The sequence below is a fragment of the Garra rufa genome, chromosome 1 (assembly GCF_049309525.1).
Source record: "Garra rufa chromosome 1, GarRuf1.0, whole genome shotgun sequence".
Taxonomy (NCBI): Eukaryota; Metazoa; Chordata; class Actinopteri; order Cypriniformes; family Cyprinidae; genus Garra; species Garra rufa.
The window spans coordinates 94,385,292-94,397,728 of record NC_133361.1 but is presented as its reverse complement, the minus strand read 5'-3'; the positions used below and the strand labels follow the sequence as shown (position 1 = coordinate 94,397,728).

At 39.7% G+C, this 12,437-nt stretch overlaps 14 non-coding genes across 14 annotated transcripts; all 14 read right to left on the bottom strand.

Annotated features, from left to right (window-relative positions):
- Positions 1–437: 437 nt before the first annotated feature.
- On the bottom strand, positions 438–556 carry LOC141309710 (5S ribosomal RNA). The gene has a single exon (XR_012347328.1). It is a non-coding gene; the product is annotated as a 5S ribosomal RNA (ribosomal RNA).
- An 84-nt stretch (positions 557–640) lies between these two features.
- LOC141345177 (5S ribosomal RNA) lies at positions 641–759 on the bottom strand. Its single transcript, XR_012356966.1, has one exon. It is a non-coding gene; the product is annotated as a 5S ribosomal RNA (ribosomal RNA).
- An 84-nt stretch (positions 760–843) lies between these two features.
- Positions 844–962, bottom strand: LOC141318178 (5S ribosomal RNA). The gene has a single exon (XR_012352510.1). It is a non-coding gene; the product is annotated as a 5S ribosomal RNA (ribosomal RNA).
- An 801-nt stretch (positions 963–1,763) lies between these two features.
- LOC141309699 (5S ribosomal RNA) lies at positions 1,764–1,882 on the bottom strand. Its single transcript, XR_012347327.1, has one exon. It is a non-coding gene; the product is annotated as a 5S ribosomal RNA (ribosomal RNA).
- An 84-nt stretch (positions 1,883–1,966) lies between these two features.
- LOC141345171 (5S ribosomal RNA) lies at positions 1,967–2,085 on the bottom strand. The gene has a single exon (XR_012356964.1). It is a non-coding gene; the product is annotated as a 5S ribosomal RNA (ribosomal RNA).
- An 84-nt stretch (positions 2,086–2,169) lies between these two features.
- Positions 2,170–2,288, bottom strand: LOC141318177 (5S ribosomal RNA). The gene has a single exon (XR_012352509.1). It is a non-coding gene; the product is annotated as a 5S ribosomal RNA (ribosomal RNA).
- Positions 2,289–3,089: 801 nt separating this feature from the next.
- On the bottom strand, positions 3,090–3,208 carry LOC141309688 (5S ribosomal RNA). The gene has a single exon (XR_012347326.1). It is a non-coding gene; the product is annotated as a 5S ribosomal RNA (ribosomal RNA).
- Positions 3,209–3,292: 84 nt separating this feature from the next.
- On the bottom strand, positions 3,293–3,411 carry LOC141319344 (5S ribosomal RNA). The gene has a single exon (XR_012353605.1). It is a non-coding gene; the product is annotated as a 5S ribosomal RNA (ribosomal RNA).
- Positions 3,412–3,495: 84 nt separating this feature from the next.
- LOC141345732 (5S ribosomal RNA) lies at positions 3,496–3,614 on the bottom strand. The gene has a single exon (XR_012357075.1). It is a non-coding gene; the product is annotated as a 5S ribosomal RNA (ribosomal RNA).
- An 802-nt stretch (positions 3,615–4,416) lies between these two features.
- LOC141309677 (5S ribosomal RNA) lies at positions 4,417–4,535 on the bottom strand. Its single transcript, XR_012347325.1, has one exon. It is a non-coding gene; the product is annotated as a 5S ribosomal RNA (ribosomal RNA).
- Positions 4,536–10,381: 5,846 nt separating this feature from the next.
- Positions 10,382–10,500, bottom strand: LOC141346107 (5S ribosomal RNA). The gene has a single exon (XR_012357144.1). It is a non-coding gene; the product is annotated as a 5S ribosomal RNA (ribosomal RNA).
- An 84-nt stretch (positions 10,501–10,584) lies between these two features.
- Positions 10,585–10,703, bottom strand: LOC141345727 (5S ribosomal RNA). The gene has a single exon (XR_012357074.1). It is a non-coding gene; the product is annotated as a 5S ribosomal RNA (ribosomal RNA).
- An 802-nt stretch (positions 10,704–11,505) lies between these two features.
- On the bottom strand, positions 11,506–11,624 carry LOC141309666 (5S ribosomal RNA). The gene has a single exon (XR_012347324.1). It is a non-coding gene; the product is annotated as a 5S ribosomal RNA (ribosomal RNA).
- An 84-nt stretch (positions 11,625–11,708) lies between these two features.
- On the bottom strand, positions 11,709–11,827 carry LOC141345165 (5S ribosomal RNA). The gene has a single exon (XR_012356963.1). It is a non-coding gene; the product is annotated as a 5S ribosomal RNA (ribosomal RNA).
- Positions 11,828–12,437: the final 610 nt, after the last annotated feature.

The window sequence follows — 12,437 nt, the reverse complement described above, 5'->3', positions numbered from 1 at the left end:
AATACAGTTCATTTGTCCATACCCTAAAAACAGTCCAAGAATCCCAGTGTGTTGATAAGTCCAATGTGAGTGTCCACCAGTGTATATACAATCCACAGAAAGTGTAATCCAAATTTTGCAGGTGGTGAATGGAAAGTTGAGCTCTAAAATTAGCAACTCCTCAATCCAACAGTTTGGTGACTGTCCTTTGTTTGTCATGCTGCTCTCTTATACAGTTGTACTTCCTGCTTCCTGTCATGTGTCTAGTCACATGAAAGGCCAACCATCCATTTATTAAAGACACATACACTTAAAATGTTAAGAGTAATAAAATGGCCTAAAAAACATGTAAAACACTTAAAACTCTATAATACATTTAAATGATTGTAATAAATAGAGCGGTAAAACACGTCTTTCTAAAAGCCAGCATATTATATAAATAGTGAAGAAAAGGCAAAAGCTTACAGCACCTGGTATTCCCAGGCGGTCTCCCATCCAAGTACTAAACAGGCCCGACGCTGCTTAGCTTCCGAGATCAGACGAGATCGGGCGCTCTCAGCGCGGTATGGCCATAAGCGAGGGCTGCTCCAAAAAGTGGGCTATTTAAAGATCAGCCTCCGTAAAAGCCAGCATATTATATAAATAGTGAAGAAAAGGCAAAAGCTTACAGCACCTGGTATTCCCAGGCGGTCTCCCATCCAAGTACTAACAAGGCCCGACGCTGCTTAGCTTCCGAGATCAGACGAGGTCAGGCGCTCTCAGCGCGGTATGGCCATAATCGAGGGCTGCTCCAAAATGTGGGCTATTTAAAGATCAGCCTCCGTAAAAGCCAGCATATTATATAAATAGTGAAGAAAAGGCAAAAGCTTACAGCACCTGGTATTCCCAGGCGGTCTCCAATCCAAGTACTAACCAGGCCCGACGCTGCTTAGCTTCCGAGATCAGACGAGATCGGGCGCTCTCAGCGCGGTATGGCCATAAGCGAGGGCTGCTCCAAAAAGTGGGCTATTTAAAGATTAGCCTCCGTAAAAGCCAGCATATTATATAAATAGTGAAGAAAAGCCAAAAGCTTACAGCACCTGATATTCCCAGGCGGTCTCCCATAAAAGTGTAACAATCGGCCTTATCAGCCGAGTTACAAGACTAAAATGGTGTCAGATTTAACTGTGAGAGATGACTAGTGGTTAAAAGAATGAGACATAAAAGAAAATTGGTTTAAATAGATTTGGTGTATTTACAAGGTTCACATAAAAGACTTTAAAACAACACGATAAAACTAGGTCAACTCTGTTAAAAGAATACAGTTCATTTGTCCATACCCTAAAAACAGGTAAACTCTGTTAAAAGAATACAGTTCATTTGTCCATACCCTAAAAACAGTCCAAGAATCCCAGTGTGTTGATAAGTCCAATGTGAGTGTCCACCAGTGTATATACAATCCACAGAAAGTGTAATCCAAAGTTTGCAGGTGGTGAATGGAAAGTTGAGCTCTAAAATTAGCAACTCCTCAATCCAACAGTTTGGTGACTGTCCTTTGTTTGTCATGCTGCTCTCTTATACAGTTGTACTTCCGGCTTCCTGTCATGTGTCTAGTCACATGACAGGCCAACCATCCATTTATTAAAGACACATACACTTAAAATGTTAAGAGTAATAAAATGGCCTAAAAAACATGTAAAACACTTAAAACTCTATAATACATTTAAATGATTGTAATAAATAGAGCGGTAAAACACGTCTTTCTAAAAGCCAGCATATTATATAAATAGTGAAGAAAAGGCAAAAGCTTACAGCACCTGGTATTCCCAGGCGGTCTCCCATCCAAGTACTAAACAGGCCCGACGCTGCTTAGCTTCCGAGATCAGACGAGATCGGGCGCTCTCAGCGCGGTATGGCCATAAGCGAGGGCTGCTCCAAAAAGTGGGCTATTTAAAGATCAGCCTCCGTAAAAGCCAGCATATTATATAAATAGTGAAGAAAAGGCAAAAGCTTACAGCACCTGGTATTCCCAGGCGGTCTCCCATCCAAGTACTAACAAGGCCCGACGCTGCTTAGCTTCCGAGATCAGACGAGGTCAGGCGCTCTCAGCGCGGTATGGCCATAATCGAGGGCTGCTCCAAAATGTGGGCTATTTAAAGATCAGCCTCCGTAAAAGCCAGCATATTATATAAATAGTGAAGAAAAGGCAAAAGCTTACAGCACCTGGTATTCCCAGGCGGTCTCCAATCCAAGTACTAACCAGGCCCGACGCTGCTTAGCTTCCGAGATCAGACGAGATCGGGCGCTCTCAGCGCGGTATGGCCATAAGCGAGGGCTGCTCCAAAAAGTGGGCTATTTAAAGATTAGCCTCCGTAAAAGCCAGCATATTATATAAATAGTGAAGAAAAGCCAAAAGCTTACAGCACCTGATATTCCCAGGCGGTCTCCCATAAAAGTGTAACAATCGGCCTTATCAGCCGAGTTACAAGACTAAAATGGTGTCAGATTTAACTGTGAGAGATGACTAGTGGTTAAAAGAATGAGACATAAAAGAAAATTGGTTTAAATAGATTTGGTGTATTTACAAGGTTCACATAAAAGACTTTAAAACAACACGATAAAACTAGGTCAACTCTGTTAAAAGAATACAGTTCATTTGTCCATACCCTAAAAACAGGTAAACTCTGTTAAAAGAATACAGTTCATTTGTCCATACCCTAAAAACAGTCCAAGAATCCCAGTGTGTTGATAAGTCCAATGTGAGTGTCCACCAGTGTATATACAATCCACAGAAAGTGTAATCCAAAGTTTGCAGGTGGTGAATGGAAAGTTGAGCTGTAAAATTAGCAACTCCTCAATCCAACAGTTTGGTGACTGTCCTTTGTTTGTCATGCTGCTCTCTTATACAGTTGTACTTCCTGCTTCCTGTCATGTGTCTAGTCACATGAAAGGCCAACCATCCATTTATTAAAGACACATACACTTAAAATGTTAAGAGTAATAAAATGGCCTAAAAAACATGTAAAACACTTAAAACTCTATAATACATTTAAATGATTGTAATAAATAGAGCGGTAAAACACGTCTTTCTAAAAGCCAGCATATTATATAAATAGTGAAGAAAAGGCAAAAGCTTACAGCACCTGGTATTCCCAGGCGGTCTCCCATCCAAGTACTAAACAGGCCCGACGCTGCTTAGCTTCCGAGATCAGACGAGATCGGGCGCTCTCAGCGCGGTATGGCCATAAGCGAGGGCTGCTCCAAAAAGTGGGCTATTTAAAGATCAGCCTCCGTAAAAGCCAGCATATTATATAAATAGTGAAGAAAAGGCAAAAGCTTACAGCACCTGGTATTCCCAGGCGGTCTCCCATCCAAGTACTAACAAGGCCCGACGCTGCTTAGCTTCCGAGATCAGACGAGGTCGGGCGCTCTCAGCGCGGTATGGCCATAATCGAGGGCTGCTCCAAAATGTGGGCTATTTAAAGATCAGCCTCCGTAAAAGCCAGCATATTATATAAATAGTGAAGAAAAGGCAAAAGCTTACAGCACCTGGTATTCCCAGGCGGTCTCCAATCCAAGTACTAACCAGGCCCGACGCTGCTTAGCTTCCGAGATCAGACGAGGTCGGGCACTCTCAGCGCGGTATGGCCATAATCGAGGGCTGCTCCAAAAAGTGGGCTATTTAAAGATTAGCCTCCGTAAAAGCCAGCATATTATATAAATAGTGAAGAAAAGCCAAAAGCTTACAGCACCTGATATTCCCAGGCGGTCTCCCATAAAAGTGTAACAATCGGCCTTATCAGCCGAGTTACAAGACTAAAATGGTGTCAGATTTAACTGTGAGAGATGACTAGTGGTTAAAAGAATGAGACATAAAAGAAAATTGGTTTAAATAGATTTGGTGTATTTACAAGGTTCACATAAAAGACTTTAAAACAACACGATAAAACTAGGGTCAACTCTGTTAAAAGAATACAGTTCATTTGTCCATACCCTAAAAACAGGTAAACTCTGTTAAAAGAATACAGTTCATTTGTCCATACCCTAAAAACAGTCCAAGAATCCCAGTGTGTTGATAAGTCCAATGTGAGTGTCCACCAGTGTATATACAATCCACAGAAAGTGTAATCCAAATTTTGCAGGTGGTGAATGGAAAGTTGAGCTCTAAAATTAGCAACTCCTCAATCCAACAGTTTGGTGACTGTCCTTTGTTTGTCATGCTGCTCTCTTATACAGTTGTACTTCCTGCTTCCTGTCATGTGTCTAGTCACATGAAAGGCCAACCATCCATTTATTAAAGACACATACACTTAAAATGTTAAGAGTAATAAAATGGCCTAAAAAACATGTAAAACACTTAAAACTCTATAATACATTTAAATGATTGTAATAAATAGAGCGGTAAAACACGTCTTTCTAAAAGCCAGCATATTATATAAATAGTGAAGAAAAGGCAAAAGCTTACAGCACCTGGTATTCCCAGGCGGTCTCCCATCCAAGTACTAAACAGGCCCGACGCTGCTTAGCTTCCGAGATCAGACGAGATCGGGCGCTCTCAGCGCGGTATGGCCATAAGCGAGGGCTGCTCCAAAAAGTGGGCTATTTAAAGATCAGCCTCCGTAAAAGCCAGCATATTATATAAATAGTGAAGAAAAGGCAAAAGCTTACAGCACCTGGTATTCCCAGGCGGTCTCCCATCCAAGTACTAACAAGGCCCGACGCTGCTTAGCTTCCGAGATCAGACGAGGTCGGGCGCTCTCTTTTTTTTTTTATCTTTTTTTTATTTTCAATTCACAAATTTTCAATTACAGTTTTCCATCACATTCACACTCACTCAACACAATTTGTTACATTCATATGAGTCATCTTTCAATTGACATCCATTATTTTGCACAAAAAAAGGAAAATACAGATACATAAATGAAATATACAAGAGATATGTCTACTACCCTTCTCAAATCAAATGATTGCTTCCTACCAATTAAAGCAGATTTTCCCACCCACATCTTGATATATGAACTTATTTGTGTCTATAAAAAATTCTTTTGCCTTTTTCTCTCCAAACTTACAAATCAACTCCACATCTCTTTGTGTTATTAACTTAAATATATCTTTAACTTTCATCGTCCTACCCTCAAAATGTGCATAGTTCCTTCTTAGAACCACTGCTAGTCTAGCATGACTTAAAAGAAAATTAATTAGACAGATATCCCTTTTTTTCCTTTTCCCAACAATTCCAAACAAAAATATTTTCCCCCATTCCTCCTCTGACTTCACTTGCACACCCCAGTTTTCTATTAATATACTTTTAAGAAAATCAAAGAAACCAACCAAAGCTTCACATCTCAGAAAATAATGTAAAAAACTCTCATGGCCATTATCACACACATCACACATCACATTGACATCATTGTTTATTTTATTTAACACCACATTCGTGTAAATTCTATTATGTCTTATCAGAAAGTCATTGTTCTCACAATCAATACTGTTGTATTTTATATTTAGGTTTGACCAGATTTTTTTCACATCCAGATCCTCAAACACTTTCTTCCACACTTTTTCTGCCGCTGGTTCTTTTATAACATCACCGATTAATCTCCTGTATACATTCTTTACACTCATATTCTTAATTTTGTACTTTTCACCATTATCATGCACATACATCTCTGGCATACATTGCTCTTCTTTAGAGACACATTCACTTTTAATCACCTTAGTCCATTGCAAGGGTATACTTGTTTTAATTTTGTCATATATTGTATTCACTTTCTCTCTATTCTCCATTCCATCTAAATCACACACAGAATCATAAATGCAGTTATCTCTAAGAAATCCTGGAATAACTTCGTACATTATATCCTTTACTTGTTTTATGCCCCCTTCTATAAATTTATGTTCATACAATGTTTTATTTTTATACTTAATTTTTTCATTCAGAAATAGTGGCAGATTTTTAATCACATTTATATCTTCACACTCATACTCTAATTTGGGTAGGAAATGCCTCCATGCCTCTAAAACCTCCCGATATATTTCTGGTATTCCTCCCGTCATTGATTGCTTGAAGCCCATGTACCAACCATTATCTCCTATTCCTCCCACGTCATCAACATACTTTCTTAAGAACTCCTTCCATCCATAATCCCATCTCCCTCCCATATATTTTATTACTGTTTTTATTCTCATTGCGGCTCTTTTTGTTTCTAAGTCCATCAAGTTTAAACCCCCTTCCCATCTCTTACCCACCAATGTTTTCTGTGCAATTTTCACCCCTTTGCCGCCCCATATAAAATCACCTACAATTTTATTCAATTCATTCAACACCCACCCTGGCATTTCCATTACACTCATCACATACACACATACTGACAATAACAGGCTATTTACCACTATTACTTTCCCATTTAATTTCAATTTTCTCCCTTTCCATGCTGCACATACTGTTCTTATTTTGTTAATCACCCCGGTCCAAGTCACATCTCTTGCCTCTTTGCTTTGCACCCCTAAATATACCCCTAATACTTTCACATATCTTTCCTCCACTCTTAACCCTACCTCTACTCTCTCTACCTCCCCTATATACATTAGTTCTGATTTCTCCATATTTATTTTTGCCCCTGATGCCTTCCCATACCTCTTCACTATCTCTAAAACTCTTTTTACACTGTTTCCTTCTCTCACTGTGATTGTAGTATCATCTGCATATTGGTTTATAGTACACATCCCTCCATATGGCAACTCAATGCCCACTACTCTTTTATCTCTCTTAATTAAAGTAGCTAGAGGCTCTACTGAAATGGCATACAATAATGCTGACAGGGGACATCCCTGTCTTACTGATCTTCCTACATCGAACTTGTCTGTTAGCACTCCATTTATTTTTATGCAACTTTTTGCTTTTTCATATAGTCTTCTTATCCATCCTATCACTTTCACCCCAAATCCAAACTTCTCTAATACCCTAAATAAATATTTGTGTTCCACTCTATCAAAAGCTTTATTCCAATCAATCCCTAATACTATCCCTCCCTTCTCATCTCGTTTAATATGCTCCATAACATCCCTAACGGTCCCTATCGTGTCCGCTATATCCCTGCCTGGTATACTGTAACTCTGTGTTGGTTGAACTATACTTCCTATCACTCTTTTCACTCTATTCGCTAAAACTTTAGTCAGTATTTTATAATCCACATTTAATAGACTGATTGGTCTATAGTTCTCCATATCTAATCTATTTCCCTTCTTATACACTAAAGCTATCACTCCCTCCACCATTCTATCTTGCACTACTCCTGTTCTTTCTATCCCCTTAAAAACTTCAACTAGAATTGGTGCTACCCCTTCCTTATATGTTTTATACCATTCAATACCGATCCCATCACTCCCCGGACTTTTTCCATTTTTCAACCCCCCTATTGCCTCTTTCACCTCCTCTTCCTCTATCTCCTTATCACACCATTCCCTATCTTCCTCACTTAGAATATTCCCTACACTTTCTAATACTTCCTCTATGATTTTCTCATCTGCTCCTCCCCTCTTGTATAAATCTTCATAGAATTCTTGCACTCTCTCCAAAATCTCTACGTAGTCTTTTGTTGTTTTGCCTTCCTTTGTATTTATTTCGTTTATATATGTTTTACTTTGTCTCCTTTTCTCTAGCCCTAAGAAATACCCTGTACATTTCTCACCTTCTAATGCATATTTTGCCCTACTTCTTAGAATTGCTCCTCTACATTTCTCCCTCTCAAATTTCTCCAGTGCTATCTTAGCCTCTATATATTTTTCCATACTATATCCTTCTTCATCTTCAGCCTTGTTTAATTCTTCCCTCAATCTTTCTTTCAGCAACTCTTCTTCCTTCTTCATCTTTTCCCATCTTTTCTTACTATATTTTATACTGATGAACTTAATCTGGTCTTTCATTTTCTCCCATCTTTCCCCTATTCTGTCATCTAATCCTCCCTCTCTTTTATACTCATCTATCTTCTCATTTTCTCTATTTATTAGATCCTTCATCTGTATCTCATATTCTTCCTCTCCAATGTATCCTGCATTCAATATCCACATCCCTCCTCCTACCTCCTCACTCCCTATCTTAATTCTGAACCTAACACCATCATGATCACTTAAACTATTTCCTTGATGCCTTGTCCCATCTATGTATCTAATGATTTCCTCCTTAACTAACACTAAATCTATTCTACTCTGTTTTAATATACCTTCTTTTAATTGCCTCCTAGTAAATTCTCTTTTTTCTGGATTTTCATACCTCCACACATCTATTAACCCCTTCTCTCTCATTATCTCCATCAACATTCCCCTAGATTTCTCCCATCTAAATTTTACGCCCTTGCCCACATCTAATCTGCTACATTTTATATTAAAATCCCCCACTACAATACATTTCCCCACAACTAATTCTTTTAATTCTTCCAATATTTCCCTCCTATCTACTTCTATATTCGGAACGTATATATTTATTAATCTAAAATCTATATCTCTATATGTAAATTCAACTACCAAGATCCTTCCCCTCTGATCTTTATATACCTCCCTTATACCTTTGACACTATCTTTTTTAAAAAGTACTGCCACACCTCTTGCATTTTTTGCTCCATTATTATAATAAATATCCCCTCTCCACTCCTCTCTCATCTCTCTCACTTTATCCTCTTCCCAATTTGTCTCCTGTATACAAATTATATCACTCCTATATGTAAATAATAACTCTTTCATCTTGCTTTTATTCCTTAACCCATTTATATTTATTGAAGTTACAGTGGCCATGAGAGTAGCTAAAGAAAACTAAATAAAATTGAAAAACAAAACCACATATAATTAAATAAGGCATCAAATACCTGCCCGTGGTTCCTTGATCTGTTCACTCTGTTCTCCGTCCGTCTCAGACTTCCTCTTTGCACTGAGTCTTTTAATCTTTGCTTTCAGTCCATCTTTTTGTCCCCCATTCCTATTTTCTTCACCTTTACTTTCTTTCAGTTCCTGTTCCATCTCTTTCTTTTCATCCTCTTTACCTTTTCCTTTCACTTTACTTTCACCTTTGTCTTCCTCGCTCTGTTCCGACTGTTCCATCTCCTCCTCCTCGCCATCCTTTTCACCCTTGCTCCCAATTCTGTCTCGCCGCTCCATTTTGCTTCTTTTTTCACCAGCCTCAGCTCCATCTTTACCTCCCCCACTCACAACACCAGCCACTTCCACCTCTTGTTCCTCTGTCAGATCACTGTACCTCCTTTCATCATCTTCTTGTCCAACTACTCGCTCTCTCTCTAATCGCATCCATTCTTCACAATCTCTTGCATAATGTCCTCCTCCACCACATTTGAAGCACTTTAATTCAGGGCACTCTCTGAATATGTGCTCTGGCTTGATACAAAGTCTGCAAACACGTACTTGTCTATCATGGATGACGCGAAAATATTCGGTGCCTCTCAGAGTCTCAAACTTTGTGGAGTATGGAAGTGAACATACCTGTTCCGTAAAACGAACCTTTAAGAACCAGGTTCCATCAGCTATATCCGTTCCAGGCCATAACCGACGTTTTATTGGTGAGAGTGGTCGTACTCCCCACTCTTGTAGTTTGAAGAGTATCTTCTCATCCTCTAAGTATACTGGCAAGTTTATAAAAGACACCACCATGTCATTATTCATAACTTCCCTTGCATGCACCATCACTCCTTGTACTCTCACGCCATCCATTAGTTTATGCTTTGCCTCTTCATCCTTCATTGTGAGTTCATACATCCTTTCACCTCTCACTCTGCAGCCGATCACCTCTCCACACTCCTTCTTTACTCCCCTCAGCAAATCCATCATGGAAATCTTTTCTGTTCCCTCCACTTCCACCTCCAATGTCAGGTCTTTGCTATATTTTCCTTTTGTTCCTCCTTGCACTCCTTGGTTGTTTTCTTCTCTTTCTCTCTGCAGATCTCCTGTGACTTTAATTGTTTTCTGCTGCTTTTGAATCACTACTTGGTTGTCTTTTCCACTTCTTTGATCGTCCTCTTCATTCTTCCCATTGCTACCTTTTATCATTGTTGTTTGCACTGTTTCTTTGTCTGTAGCCATGATGTGCATCTGCAGCATGCTTCAACCAGGAAGAGTCCAAAAAGTCCCCCACACAGCCTAAGCTGTTGGGGGAAGTGATCAGGGTTAACTCTGACTTTCCAACAACGAATTCCCAAAGTCCAAAATCAAAAAGAAAATTAAGTATTTCAGAAAAGAGATTGTCAAACAAATGGATTCAGAGAGTATCTCTGCACTGCAAACCTAGCACTACCTGCTGGCTCTCTAGCGCCCTCAGCGCGGTATGGCCATAAGCGAGGGCTGCTCCAAAAAGTGGGCTATTTAAAGATCAGCCTCCGTAAAAGCCAGCATATTATATAAATAGTGAAGAAAAGGCAAAAGCTTACAGCACCTGGTATTCCCAGGCGGTCTCCAATAAAAGTACTAACCAGGCCCGACGCTGCTTAGCTTCCGAGATCAGACGAGGTCGGGCGCTCTCAGCGCGGTATGGCCATAATCGAGGGCTGCTCCAAAATGTGGGCTATTTAAAGATCAGCCTCCGTAAAAGCCAGCATATTATATAAATAGTGAAGAAAAGGCAAAAGCTTACAGCACCTGGTATTCCCAGGCGGTCTCCAATCCAAGTACTAACCAGGCCCGACGCTGCTTAGCTTCCGAGATCAGACGAGGTCGGGCACTCTCAGCGCGGTATGGCCATAATCGAGGGCTGCTCCAAAAAGTGGGCTATTTAAAGATTAGCCTCCGTAAAAGCCAGCATATTATATAAATAGTGAAGAAAAGCCAAAAGCTTACAGCACCTGATATTCCCAGGCGGTCTCCCATAAAAGTGTAACAATCGGCCTTATCAGCCGAGTTACAAGACTAAAATGGTGTCAGATTTAACTGTGAGAAATGACTAGTGGTTAAAAGAATGAGACATAAAAGAAAATTGGTTTAAATAGATTTGGTGTATTTACAAGGTTCACATAAAAGACTTTAAAACAACACGATAAAACTAGGGTCAACTCTGTTAAAAGAATACAGTTCATTTGTCCATACCCTAAAAACAGGTAAACTCTGTTAAAAGAATACAGTTCATTTGTCCATACCCTAAAAACAGTCCAAGAATCCCAGTGTGTTGATAAGTCCAATGTGAGTGTCCACCAGTGTATATACAATCCACAGAAAGTGTAATCCAAATTTTGCAGGTGGTGAATGGAAAGTTGAGCTCTAAAATTAGCAACTCCTCAATCCAACAGTTTGGTGACTGTCCTTTGTTTGTCATGCTGCTCTCTTATACAGTTGTACTTCCTGCTTCCTGTCATGTGTCTAGTCACATGAAAGGCCAACCATCCATTTATTAAAGACACATACACTTAAAATGTTAAGAGTAATAAAATGGCCTAAAAAACATGTAAAACACTTAAAACTCTATAATACATTTAAATGATTGTAATAAATAGAGCGGTAAAACACGTCTTTCTAAAAGCCAGCATATTATATAAATAGTGAAGAAAAGGCAAAAGCTTACAGCACCTGGTATTCCCAGGCGGTCTCCCATCCAAGTACTAAACAGGCCCGACGCTGCTTAGCTTCCGAGATCAGACGAGATCGGGCGCTCTCAGCGCGGTATGGCCATAAGCGAGGGCTGCTCCAAAAAGTGGGCTATTTAAAGATCAGCCTCCGTAAAAGCCAGCATATTATATAAATAGTGAAGAAAAGGCAAAAGCTTACAGCACCTGGTATTCCCAGGCGGTCTCCCATCCAAGTACTAACAAGGCCCGACGCTGCTTAGCTTCCGAGATCAGACGAGGTCAGGCGCTCTCAGCGCGGTATGGCCATAATCGAGGGCTGCTCCAAAAAGTGGGCTATTTAAAGATTAGCCTCCGTAAAAGCCAGCATATTATATAAATAGTGAAGAAAAGCCAAAAGCTTACAGCACCTGATATTCCCAGGCGGTCTCCCATAAAAGTGTAACAATCGGCCTTATCAGCCGAGTTACAAGACTAAAATGGTGTCAGATTTAACTGTGAGAGATGACTAGTGGTTAAAAGAATGAGACATAAAAGAAAATTGGTTTAAATAGATTTGGTGTATTTACAAGGTTCACATAAAAGACTTTAAAACAACACGATAAAACTAGGGTCAACTCTGTTAAAAGAATACAGTTCATTTGTCCATACCCTAAAAACAGGTAAACTCTGTTAAAAGAATACAGTTCATTTGTCCATACCCTAAAAACAGTCCAAGAATCCCAGTGTGTTGATAAGTCCAATGTGAGTGTCCACCAGTGTATATACAATCCACAGAAAGTGTAATCCAAATTTTGCAGGTGGTGAATGGAAAGTTGAGCTCTAAAATTAGCAACTCCTCAATCCAACAGTTTGGTGACTGTCCTTTGTTTGTCATGCTGCTCTCTTATACAGTTGTACTTCCTGCTTCCTGTCATGTGTCTA